Consider the following 12,089-nt stretch of genomic DNA (forward strand, 5'->3'; position numbering starts at 1 on the left):
CATACAGGCCTTAATACCAGCAATGGGCTGTGGAACAGCATTCTCTAGAGTGATGCAACTCTATTTGATACCTTTAGGATGAGCTGGGGTGACTTTTATTAGGGGTGCCGTGTGGGGGGAAATTAGGACGATTCTAAGGGCCTGCCACTGACAGGGGCCCTAAAAATGTATTAACTGATCTTTTGACCGAACTGTGAAAGTAGTGGGGCACAGTGTAATATATTTTCATGGGGCCTTGAAAATCCCTGGCAGCTCCCCTGGCTTTTATGATTCAGAACTACTCATCCAACAATGGTAACTGATGTCACCAATGTGGTCATGGCTGAATGTAATTAAATACTCACAGCACTGTTTAAACATCTAGAAAATGAAAAGAGAGCAAGAGAGAAAGACAATACAAGCAAGGGAGAGCACAATGTTATCAGTTATATAAGCACTAGCCCTTTGTATGTTTTACAGTTAAATCATGAATTTTTAAACGGATCATATGCGCATCTGTGTTACAACCAAAACCTGATTCTACACATACAAACTGAGTGCAGATCTCAACTATTTATTTTCAAGTTTGTTTAATGTAATCCCCTTAAGTGACCCCAACTATTTATACTATTTAAGTCAACTTAATTCAGTTAGTAGCATGGATAGGTTTGTCAGTGTATTTGTGTGTTTTTATGTACTAAAACAACAGTAATTTTTATGTGACAACCTTCCAATGTTGCTTGGAGTTTTATTAAAACAAGGAAAACCAAACAAGGCAAACAGACTACAAATGAACACAGACAGGGGAAAATAATCCAAATACTACAATTAACAAACTAAACAAACAGAACAAACTGATTAAGCAAATATAAGATTAAATATAAGATGAGCAAAAGGAAATAAACAGAAACAGTACTAGTACTAACAAGTACTAAGACTACTGAAATCAAACTCAAACAACACAGGAATCAAACAACAACCCATAAAATCACCATAGAAACACACGTGTGTTAACATGTACAAGACCAGACAAGGGATTGCTCAAACAAAGGGGTATCCATACAGTGAGACAACGAGGAACACCTGGGGCTAACAAGGGGCGTGGCTACAGAGGAGGCACAGGTAGGAACACTAATGAACAGGAGGGGCTTGAACAGACAAGACACAAACAGAGCCATGTGCTGGAGAGTCTCTGTCTGAACTGGTAGAGAGAGTGTTCAGAGTGAGGCTCTCTCGACCATATAAATACAATATTTTGCTAACATAAATAGGGAGACCCAGCCCTGACTGATTTAGTTTATGTGCCTTTAAGACTAACATATGCAAATGAACACTGTTCTAAATTAGCTGTCCTGTATTGTGCCTCATTCTAAAAGTAGCCCAGCCAGCTAAAAGCAATCATTACGTCTAGACTACTGTAAGCTTAATAGGACCATGTCAGTGCCTTTTATCTTTGACATGGAGGAAAGGAACACAAGAAGTATCTTGCTTGGAAAGCAATTAGCTCTTTTATTGTGAAGCCAGGCAGAAAACCAAAGGGTGCAATAATTTACCAGGGACGACTCACTGAGCTTAACTGACCACACACAGGCTATGTTCTGACTACAAGAAGTTTCATGTAAACTATAACTACCAGAACATGTGCCTAATGTGCTGAAACGGCCCCTAAAAGAACAGCAGGCATGCTCCGCACATTTACAGGACAAAAGCACAGGTACAAACGCACAAATTAACCATGAAAACCCCAGCTAGCAGCTAATCAGAGTTTCCTTGCGGCAATTTGTCTAAACAATAGGACCAGACGTGACAAATGCGTCTGGAAGGGGTTTCTAAATTGTGTAAAAAGTCAGATGTCGCATGTATTTCATGTCATGTTTTTTACAGCTGCGGATCTTTGCAGCTTTCTGTTTAAGCCCCGCCTTCTCACTGCCACCATTGGCGTACATGTACCTGCATCTCCATGCAGCCATTGGTCAAACTGCTTCCCTCCACAGCCGATTCGCCACAGCCCACCTGAACGCAAATATAGGTAAATAAACACGAACCAGTTGGACCTTATGTGACTTTTTAATTTTATGAATGTATTTGGTAGTATTTTTTTTTATTACAGTGGCATAAAACTAAAAACGTAATGTAAAAAGCGGTAAAGTAAAACTTATTATTAAGAAATATCTAAAGTGTATTTATTAGTTGACTTGTGAGAAACTCAAGCTGAAATGAAAGGTGTTGATTTGGACATATTAAGGCTATTTATTAGATTTGGTAAATGAGTAAATGTGTATGTCTTATTACGGTTCATTAACACACTCCTACCCTTTTACCCGGGGTGCCTCATTATGTTAGTTGACACCAAAAAAAAAGTAGTTTTCCCAGTGTAGCTTCATTTATTTATAATTATTTATTTATCTGATTCAATTTTCTTTTATTTAAATGTATACTATATTTAAAAATGTATCTCCAAATGTCAGATTTTAAAAAATCTGAAGGATCACACTGACTTGTCCGTGTACTAGCCTGACCGTTGACGCTCCGTTCCTCCAGCACAGCCGCTCTGAGGGGAGGAGCAGCGGAGGAGACTCCTGACTGCTCGACGTTTACTGGGAAAGTGTGTGTATGTATGTATGTGTGTGTGTGTGGCTTCTGTAGACGCGGAACTTCATGTGTTGTTTTCAACGAAGAAAGTAAAGACGGATTAACTCCCACAAAATCCTCCGCGAAACCGAAAAGGGCTTTTCACACTTTCTCCACTGCTGTCAGACCTCCATAGCAGCCGAAGTGAGTAACGTTAGAACACTGACAGAGCACGGGAAGAGCTGCAGTCGAGTAGCAGCTAGCACGAGAAGCTAGGACAGCACAGCCTGTGTCAAGAGTTGGCTTGTGTCGTTATGTGCCCAGCAAGCTTTTTAATTAGCTAACAGCGAGCTTGGTTATCTAGCTGAGGACTGGCGTTTTAAAAAAGAAACATCCTAACAGCCCAAGAAAACGTTAACGGTAGCCAGCGGCGTTAGCTTAGGCGCTAGCTCGCTCGCTCGCTAGCTAGCGTAGTAAAGGCAGGGTTTCCTTGCTAGCGAGCTGTCACAACACAGCTGCTCAGATGCCTACAGCTGGTGTGGTAGATGTGGTGGAATCGATATATTAGTAAGATGTTGCTCTATAGTTGCCTAAAAGTCTGCAAAATATTTAGCATATTTGTGTCTGTAAAGGAAGTGAAAATGGTGGTTCCAGACTTCTGTGTTTTCTCAGCTCCAGTTGCTACACCTGGTTGAATTTGGTAAACATGGATTTTGTCAGTGTAAGGGTTCCCCAACTGACTAGACCCTACAAATGTATCCTATTTGTTCTTTTACCCACATATGGGGTTTATTCAACCACGATTGCTTCTGGCTGGGGTGTTTACATTCTGATTTTGCTACTATATAAATGATCTACAGGTCTATTACATTAGCTGTTAGCTAATTCTTCTGCATTAACACCTGTCTACCTGGCTAAACCTGTCAACACCGAAGTCCTTACATGCCTTCTTCCAATATCATACTGTAAATAAGTTTGACACAGTCTGTAATTTGCCAGATCTTTTAAAAACGGGTCAGTGGTTTGTCTCACAGATGTTTCCTCTTCTTGGTCTGAGCACCAATAGTTAAATTCTACTTGTAAACCCTATATACTTGATCATGTATACTCTTCTAACTTGCCAGACAAGATGAGTAAAGGGCACAAAATATACACACAGATTAATAACAACAAACTGGTTGGCAACAGGGACACGGCTATTTGTTTGTGATTGCTAAAGTTTGAATGCAGTACCACAGTGAGTAGCACAGTTTGATATGTGTCCTGATCGGTTCTTGTTATTTTGGTGGAAAGCACAGGTCAGGCCTACACAGTTAAACAGTAAAACATGCTGTGGCATGATTTTCAAAACATATGAAATAAAGTCACACAAGATTTCTTTCCCTCCTCTTTTACGATAAAAAAAAAATATATATAGTTATATAAAGGCAAAGGACCTGAGGCAAATGTTTGGGGATACTACTTGGTCAGTGCTTAATAACACCCCCTTTGTGAAGTGTCTTGGCTAGTAAATGCTGTTTGTAGCCAGCTAAGAATCTTTCAGTTTCTGTTTGGGGGATTTTTGCCCATTATTTCTTGCAAAATGCTTCTAGTTCTGTGAGATTACTGGGCTGACTTGCATGCACTCCTTTTTTTTAAGGTCTCTCCACAGATTTTCAGTCTTTTCAGGGGACTGTGAGGGCCATGGTAAAACCTTCAGCTTTTGCCTCTTGAGGTAGTCCGTTGTGGATTTTGAGGTGTGTTTAGGATCATTATCCTGATCTTAGTTGTGATGATGATGTGCTGATAATTGGCAAATCAAGCCAAAAACAAAATTGATCCATCGCTGTGTTCAACAGTTGGAGATGTGTTGGAGATTATTTGCCCTTCTAGCAATTCTACGAGCAGTTCTCTCAGAACTTCTCAACTTGACCTCCACGTTCCTGTTAACTGTCATTTCTACATTATGGACTGATGATTTTTCATTTTTAAACAGCTACCTGAAAATGCTTTGCTATTGTACCTTTATCTTGCCTTCTCCTTTGTGGTCTTTGCTAATTTGCAGTGCAGTGCTGTGCAGCTGCTTAGAGGAAGCTCTGACATTTGCGTCACCTAACCTTTCCTAACTAAGATTGTGAACAAGCCATAGACCTAAAAAGTAGAAGCACTGTTCAACTGTCCAACTCTGTTTTGGGGCCGATTCTGCACGGTTGGCTAGCACCGATTGAGGGCGGGGCTGGATGCCACATTCACACGTTTGCTTTTCAGTTCTGCAACATGGTGCAGAGCTGCCCTGTGTAGTGTTTGCTAGCTCTACTAATACTCACTGAACTGGACTGAGTCATGTACTCTAGATAGTGGTATCTGGTTAGTGGTGTTCAAAGTTTTTACTCTTCCCCCATGAGGCAAAATGGGTTTTTGCAGCTGTGAATGAGAGCCGTGTTCCCATCTAGCGGTTGACTGAAAAAATCAGAGCTGAGGCGACTTCCAAAAACTATAAATATGATATGACCAGCTCTCAAATCAAGTTATCGGCAGATCACCAATCACATATTTAAGCTTCCATCTCTACTGAAAAGCTAATTATTAAAAGCGAATTTATGTATTCATTCTGAGAGCTCCAATCTGTTGGTGTACCCAAACCTTTACAGTGTGCTCCTTTCCTTTATTCCACTCTAAATTACACTAGGTCAAATGACGTATTATATAGTGCACAGTAGGACATAAGCGCTTCCCACACAGGCTGTTCAGTACATAATGATGGACTCTATATGTAGGAGAATACTTATATTAAAAACAGTAATTATGTAAAATGTTCATATTCAATGAGTTATTCATGATACACATCCTGCTGTTTTTCTTACACTAATTGGTTTGAAGTCATTTGCTTTATGGTGTTTAGTTGTGAGCAGTGTGTGTGTGTGTGTTTCTGAAGTGATGTTTTGCTCCTGCAGCTTTAGGGCCTTAGCCCATTTACAGCAACTGAGTAAAGGGATGGGAATTAGTTTGATAGATCTGTATAGAGAGAGAGGATGTTTTTAATAATTAAATAATTTGTTTCTTCTTGTCTTGTCTCTGGCCGCCCCATTCTTATCATCAGTACGTGGTTGGGATTAATTTGGGCCAAGTTCTGCAGATTCTGCTGTAGCTGTCTTCTCTGTTGTGTGGGATCAAGAGAACATGTGAACTGGTAGCCAGTAGTTAATTAATTGTATAAATGTATGTGTCACCAAATGACTTGGGTCTTATTCCATATCCTTAAATAGTATATTTTATATATATATATATATATATATATATATATATATATATATATATAATTTTTTTTTTCCGAAAATCCAAAATGCTGATTGACTGTTTAAGGTCAGGCCGAGAAATCTTCAGTGTTGAGTATGAATATGAGCGCCATGAGTGGTGTGACATAATTGAAGAACAGCGATGTGACACCCTACGACAGGAAGTCAGACGTTTTTGTGTTTTATTGCCCAGTTTGACAACTCCTGTGTCATGTTCCTTGACGTATAGAACCGATAAGATGACACAAATGTAAAATGGCAAAGAGAAAAAGGGATGGTGCTGTTGCAGCTGTCAGGTGGAGCGATGAATCGGGACAAGTTCGATGAGCTGTGGCAACAACACTGATGCCTTTTTGACGTTTCCTCAAGTACCATGAGGAAAAGATACAAGTAGTTGAGAAACAGCTATGACAACCCAGTAACCAGCTGGTTATGCTCTGTAAAAAAAAAAAACAGTTGCCAAGACAGTGTTCATTCTTCTAGACCTTACATAGGATTTTAAAATGGCCATGTTTTGTGTGTGATCCACTCAGAATGATGTGGCTATATACAGTTACCACAACCAAATCATTTTTCTATCATGAGATCTTCTGCGAACATACTGCAACCCTGGTAGCTAGCTGTGTTGTATTTTCTCAGCCAAGCATTCAGACTGTTTCTAAGACATTGCAGTGCAGGAGAACTGTGGAGGTGATCATAATAAAGTATGGAAAACTGAGAAAGCTGAGAAAGAAGTGCTCATATGCTGGTAAGAAAGGCAAATCAACACCCCATAGCAACTGCAGGAAGGTTTAGCTGCATCAAGGATAGTGCTGCACTGTGTTTCACTGTGAAGCGTTGCTTGCACAAAACCTCAACATGTTCTGGGCACTGAGGAAATCAGAATCATTGGCCACAATTAGCAAAGGTACATTTTGGAGGATCTTTAAAAAAAGAACCCTTGCCAGCAGTCAATGATGTGAATGCATGCTTTGGGGTTGTATTGCTGCCAGTGGCATTGGCAGTATTTCACTGGTGGAGGAATGAATGGCTTCTACAACAGGGCAATGTTCCTCAAAAACCACCATGGACCACTTTAAAGGTTTCCTAATCTAAACATCATAAAAAATGTGTAAAACAGACCTCAGACAAGCTGTGCATGCAAAATAACGCGAGAGCATCTTAGAACTAGTGGCCTTCTGCAAAGACTTTTTGCAGGCTACAAAAAAATGTGTATTTTGCCAAGAGTGCCCAACATTTTGCATAAAAGTGTAATAAATGAATTAAACCACGTGTTTGTATATTATGTATTTTTTAACGTCTTTTAGAAGTGCTCACATACGCAACCTTATAACCCGAGAGAGTTCATTTTAATCTAACTAAATCTGCCATATCTTAATACCTAAAATAACTTTGTGTCAGTGTTTTAATATTGTCACATTTATGGACAGTAAAGCACCAAGTTCCTCACTCTTTATTTAACTTTAGATTTCTTCATTTAAAGAATGCATTGAGAAAAGTCTTTTTGTAGGAGTCTGTACTGAGGTAAAGGCACTGGAGTAGGTCCTGCTAATGAAAAGGTTTGAATAATACTAGCCCTTTTAGCCCCTGGCTTCGCACTCAGATCAGGCTGCAGAGAAGTCGAGGTGCTCTTTAGGAGTTCAGTTCTGCAGTTTCGACCTTATGTGAGGCTAATGTGCCATATGCTTTTAGGAACATTTGCAGTGAAGGGAACTGAGCAGCCATTTCAGTGTGTTGCTCTTCTAATGTCAGGTCAGATCAGAACAGCCCTGTTTTAAGGTTCAGATAAGGATTTGAGGATGGAAGTGCTGGTTTGGGGAAGAATATTGTTCCGCAGCAAGGTTAAACCTGCTGTTGTTCTGCTCTCGAATTCTAACTCAAAAGGCACAGTTTTGTAATGGAAAACAATTCATATATGTTTTTTTCCCCCCAAAGGCATTCAGTTCCCTTGGCTACTGTAATTAAGATGATCTGCTTTGTAAAATTGCTCAGAAACCCACTTCATGATAACTGCAGTCACTATATTCATTCTAAACCTTCTGTGAATATAATTCAAACCATGTTCATTAGGGACATTTGAGATTGGTCCTTGTGTTTGTGGCAACTCCAGTGTATAAGCTATAAACACTGTGCATTACTTGTGTCTTGCATGCAATCACGGAAGCTAAAGAAAGCTGGCTGATATGCATATAGAGCGGCAATATGCAGTCAAGCCAAAAAGTCTGCACACCCCTTTCACCTTTTTTATGTTTTTTTATGTTGCAGACTTATTCTACAATACATTGAGTTCATTTTTGCCTCAAACATCTACACACAACTGCCAATACCAAAGTGAAAACATGTTTTTAGAAAATATGCAGTATTTTACTGGCGAAAATAGGTTATTTAGGGGTTACGTATCAGTACACACCCATGGCCTGATACTTGGTTGATGCACCTTTGTTAGCAATTACAAGGCAAGGCAGTTTAACTACAGTGGAAGGTGTCCATGAGCTTGAACATTTTTGCCCATTCCTCTTGGCACATCCTTGCAAGCTTCGTCAGGTTGGAGTGGGAGCATCGGTACTCCACAGATTCAGTATTGGATTCAGGTCTGCTATTGGATTCAGGTCTGGACTCTGGCTGGGCCACTCCAAAACATTCACAGACTTTCTCTGAAGCCTCTCCTTTGTTCTTATGGCTGTGTGCTTCAGGTCATTGTCATGTTGGAAGATAATCCTTAGCCCTAGTCCAGAGGTCCAGAGCAGGTTTTCTTTAAGGATCTTGGTGTATTTAACTGTGTTCATCTTACCCTCCATCAGGACTAGTCACTCCAATCCTGCTGCTGAAAAACCTCCCCACATCATGATGCTGCCATCGCCATGCATTACTGTACTGATTGCATTAGTCAGGTGATGAGTGGTGCCTGATTTCCTTGGTATTCAGCCCAGTTTTGGCTTCATCAGACCATGGTTTTCTTATGGTTTGAGAGTCCCCTGGAAACTCCAAGTGGGCTGCTATGTGGCTTTTACTAAGGAGTGGCTTCTGTCTGCACACCCTACCAGAAGTTCTATAAGAATGACCCTCGGGTTCTCGCTCACCTCTCTGGCCAAGGCCCGTCTTCCCCCAATCAATCAGTTTGGCTGGGTGGACAAGTCTAGGAAGATGATGGTGGCCACTGTGCTCTATGGGACCTACAGTGGAGAAAAAAAGTTTTTAGTCAGTCACCAATTGTGCAAGCTCTCCCACTTAAAATGAAAATGAAAGAGGCATGTAATTGACATCATAGGTAGACGTCAACTATGAGAGACAAAATGAGAAAAGAAAACACATTGTCTGATTTTTAAAGAATTTATTTGCAAATAATGGTGGAAAATAAGTATTTGGTCACCTACAAACAAGCAAGATTTCTGGCTGTCACAGACCTGTAACTTCTCCTTTAAGAGGCTTCTCTGTCCTCCACTCGTTACCTGTATTAATGGCACCTGTTTGAACTCGTTAACAGTATAAAAGACACCTGCCCACAACCTCAAACAGTCACACTCCAAACTCCACTATGGTGAAGACCAAAGAGCTGTCGAAGGACACCAGAAACAAAATTGTTGACCTGCACCAGACTGGGAAGACTGAATCTGCAATAGGCAAGCAGCTTGGTGTGAAGAAATCTACTGTGGGAGCAATAATCAGAAAATGGGAGACCTACAAGACCCATGCTAATCTCCCTCGATCAGGGGCTCCACGCAAGATCTCAGCCTGTGGGGTCAAAATGATCACAAGAACAGTGAGCAAAAATCCCAGAACCACATGGGGGGGACCTAGTGAATGACCTGCAGAAAGCTGGGACCAACGTTACAAAGGCTACTGTCAGTAACACACTACGCCGCCAGGGACTCAGATCTTGCAGTGCCAGACGTGTTCCCCTGCTTAAGCCAGTACATATCCGGGCGCGTCTGAAGTTTGCTAGAGAGCGTTTGAATGTTCTGGAAGAGTATTGGGAGAATGTCTTATGGTCAGATGAAACCAAAGTAGAACTGTTTGGTACAAACATAAAACTCGTTGTGTTTGGAGGAGAGTGAATGCTGAGTTGCATCCAAAGAACACCATACCAACTGTGAAGCATGGGGGTGGCAACATCATGCTTTGGGGCTGTTTCTCTGCAAAGGGACTAGGACGACTGGTCCGTGTACATGAAAGAATGAATGGGGCCATGTATTGTGAGATTTTGAGTGCAAACCTCCTTCCATCAGCAAGAGCATTGAAGATGAAACGTGGCTGGGTCTTTCGGCATGACAATGATCCCAAGCACACTGCCAGGGCAACAAAGGAGTGGCTTCGTAACAAGCATTTCAAGGTCCTGGAGTGGCCTTGCCAGCCTCCAGATCTCAACCCCATAGAAAACCTTTGGAGGGAGTTGAAAGTCTGTGTCGCCCACCGACAGCCCCAAAACATCACTGCTCTAGAGGAGATCTGCATGGAGGATTGGGCCAACATGTCAGCAACGGTGTGTGCCAACCTTGTGAAGACTTACAGAAAACGTTTGACCTCTGTCATTGCCAATAAAGGATATATAACATAAGTATTGAGATGAACTTTTGTTATTGATCAAATACTTATTTTCCACCATTATTTGCAAATAAATTCTTTAAAAATCAGACAATGTGATTCTCATAGTTGAGGTCTACCTATGATGTCAATTACAGGCCTCTCTCATCTTTTTAAGTGGGAGAATGACTAAATATTTTTTTTCTCCACTGTATAAAGCTGCAGCATTTTTCTGTACCCTTCTCAAGATCTATGCCTTGAAACAGTCCTGTTTCCCAGGTCTGCCGATAATTCCTTTGACCTAATGGAGTTTGCTCCTACATGCCCTGTCAACTGTGGTACCTTATATAGGCAGGTGTCCCCAATCATGTCCAATCAGTTGAATTTACCACAGGTGTATTCCAGTTAAGTTGTAGAATCATCTTAAGCAGTATCTGTACCTTTTCTGTTTAGATTTTTAGAAATTAGCACCTGCTTTCACTCTGTTATTGTAAGGTCAGGTAGTAATGATGGATGGTTAGTTCTGGAGCACAATCATCAATCCAAAAGTTTTTGGATAAGGGTTCCATCAATCCTGAAAAAGGCATTCATGTTTTATTCGTGTCATTCTATTGGCCAAGCCTATACAGAGAGTAAGTGTATGCTATCCAATGCCTGTATCAGCGTTCGCAGGGTAGCACCCTGCCTTTAAAATAATTTTGACTTTTTATTGGTATTTGTAAATACAATGCTGAAAGGACTGCTGGGTATTGGCTTTTCTGCTGTCATAGGTGTGTGTGTGTGTGTGTGTGGGGGGGGGGTAATCCCTTTACAGTGTTTAACAAGTCAGTAGTAATTGATGTAATGGATTCCTTTTTTTAAGTAACTAACTACCCCAGCACTTACTGTAATTGACTAAGCGACCAGCCTCAGCTGCTTCAGTGATCAGCTCACTCCTCAGTGCTCTTGCACCAGAGCTTTGCACAGATCTGCAAAGAGAGTAATTTCCAGTATGCAGCCATGTTCCTGCAGACCAGGTGTGCTTCACTCATGCTTTGTGGACTGAGTGCATCTGGCAGAATGTCTGAAGGGAGGAGAAATCTGCTCAAACAGTGTGCTCGCTCCTCCTGGTGCAAGTTATTAATCACTGTCTACCAGTCGGCTGGTGCCTTTCAGCACTAACATGACTGAATCCAGTTATGCCTTGGCACTGTTGTTCTTTTCATGGCAGGTAGTCAGAAAATGCGGTCAATGTAGGTCAAATCTTTTCAGAATAATCATTTTATAGGCTTTAAATAAGCAGCTGCTTAGACCTCCTCTTTGATCCTGACCTTGGATGTGTATACTGTGGCTGTTTTGTTCTGATCTGATCCAAACAGGATCCTTGACAGATTTTGCAAGTATTTCATTACATACGCTTAAAACTAGCGGTGCTACAAATGGTTCTGTAAGCGATGTCATGGAAGAGCCACTGTTGGTTCCAGGAAGAACCATAGAGATGTGAGTCAAGAACCTTTGACAAGCTTAAAGAAACTTCAAATAAAGGTTCTTTACCAATACAAAGCCTCTTCACACCCATCACCTTGAAAAATGGTTCTTTAGGGAACCAAAAGGGATTCTTTTATTGCATCACTCAAATAACAATTTCTATAACTTTAGAAACCTCAGTGTATCTTAGGCCTTATTTGGACAGGGTTAGTTTTATATGGGGTGGTGGGGTAATGTGGTGATTACCTGAGTTTCTCATCAGTCATTTTTTCAGTC

At 40.9% G+C, this 12,089-nt stretch overlaps 1 protein-coding gene across 1 annotated transcript in view; it reads left to right on the forward strand.

Annotated features, from left to right (window-relative positions):
• The first annotated feature begins 2,524 nt into the window (after positions 1–2,524).
• Positions 2,525–12,089, forward strand: part of micu1 (mitochondrial calcium uptake 1) — an 83,909-nt gene continuing 74,344 nt past the window's right edge. Inside the window, exon 1 of the mRNA XM_072677622.1 lies at positions 2,525–2,754. The gene's annotated coding sequence lies outside the window, so the exon portion shown is untranslated. The remainder of the gene's footprint in view (positions 2,755–12,089) is intronic.

The sequence above is a fragment of the Salminus brasiliensis genome, chromosome 4, assembly GCF_030463535.1.
Source record: "Salminus brasiliensis chromosome 4, fSalBra1.hap2, whole genome shotgun sequence".
Classification (NCBI taxonomy): Eukaryota; Metazoa; Chordata; class Actinopteri; order Characiformes; family Bryconidae; genus Salminus; species Salminus brasiliensis.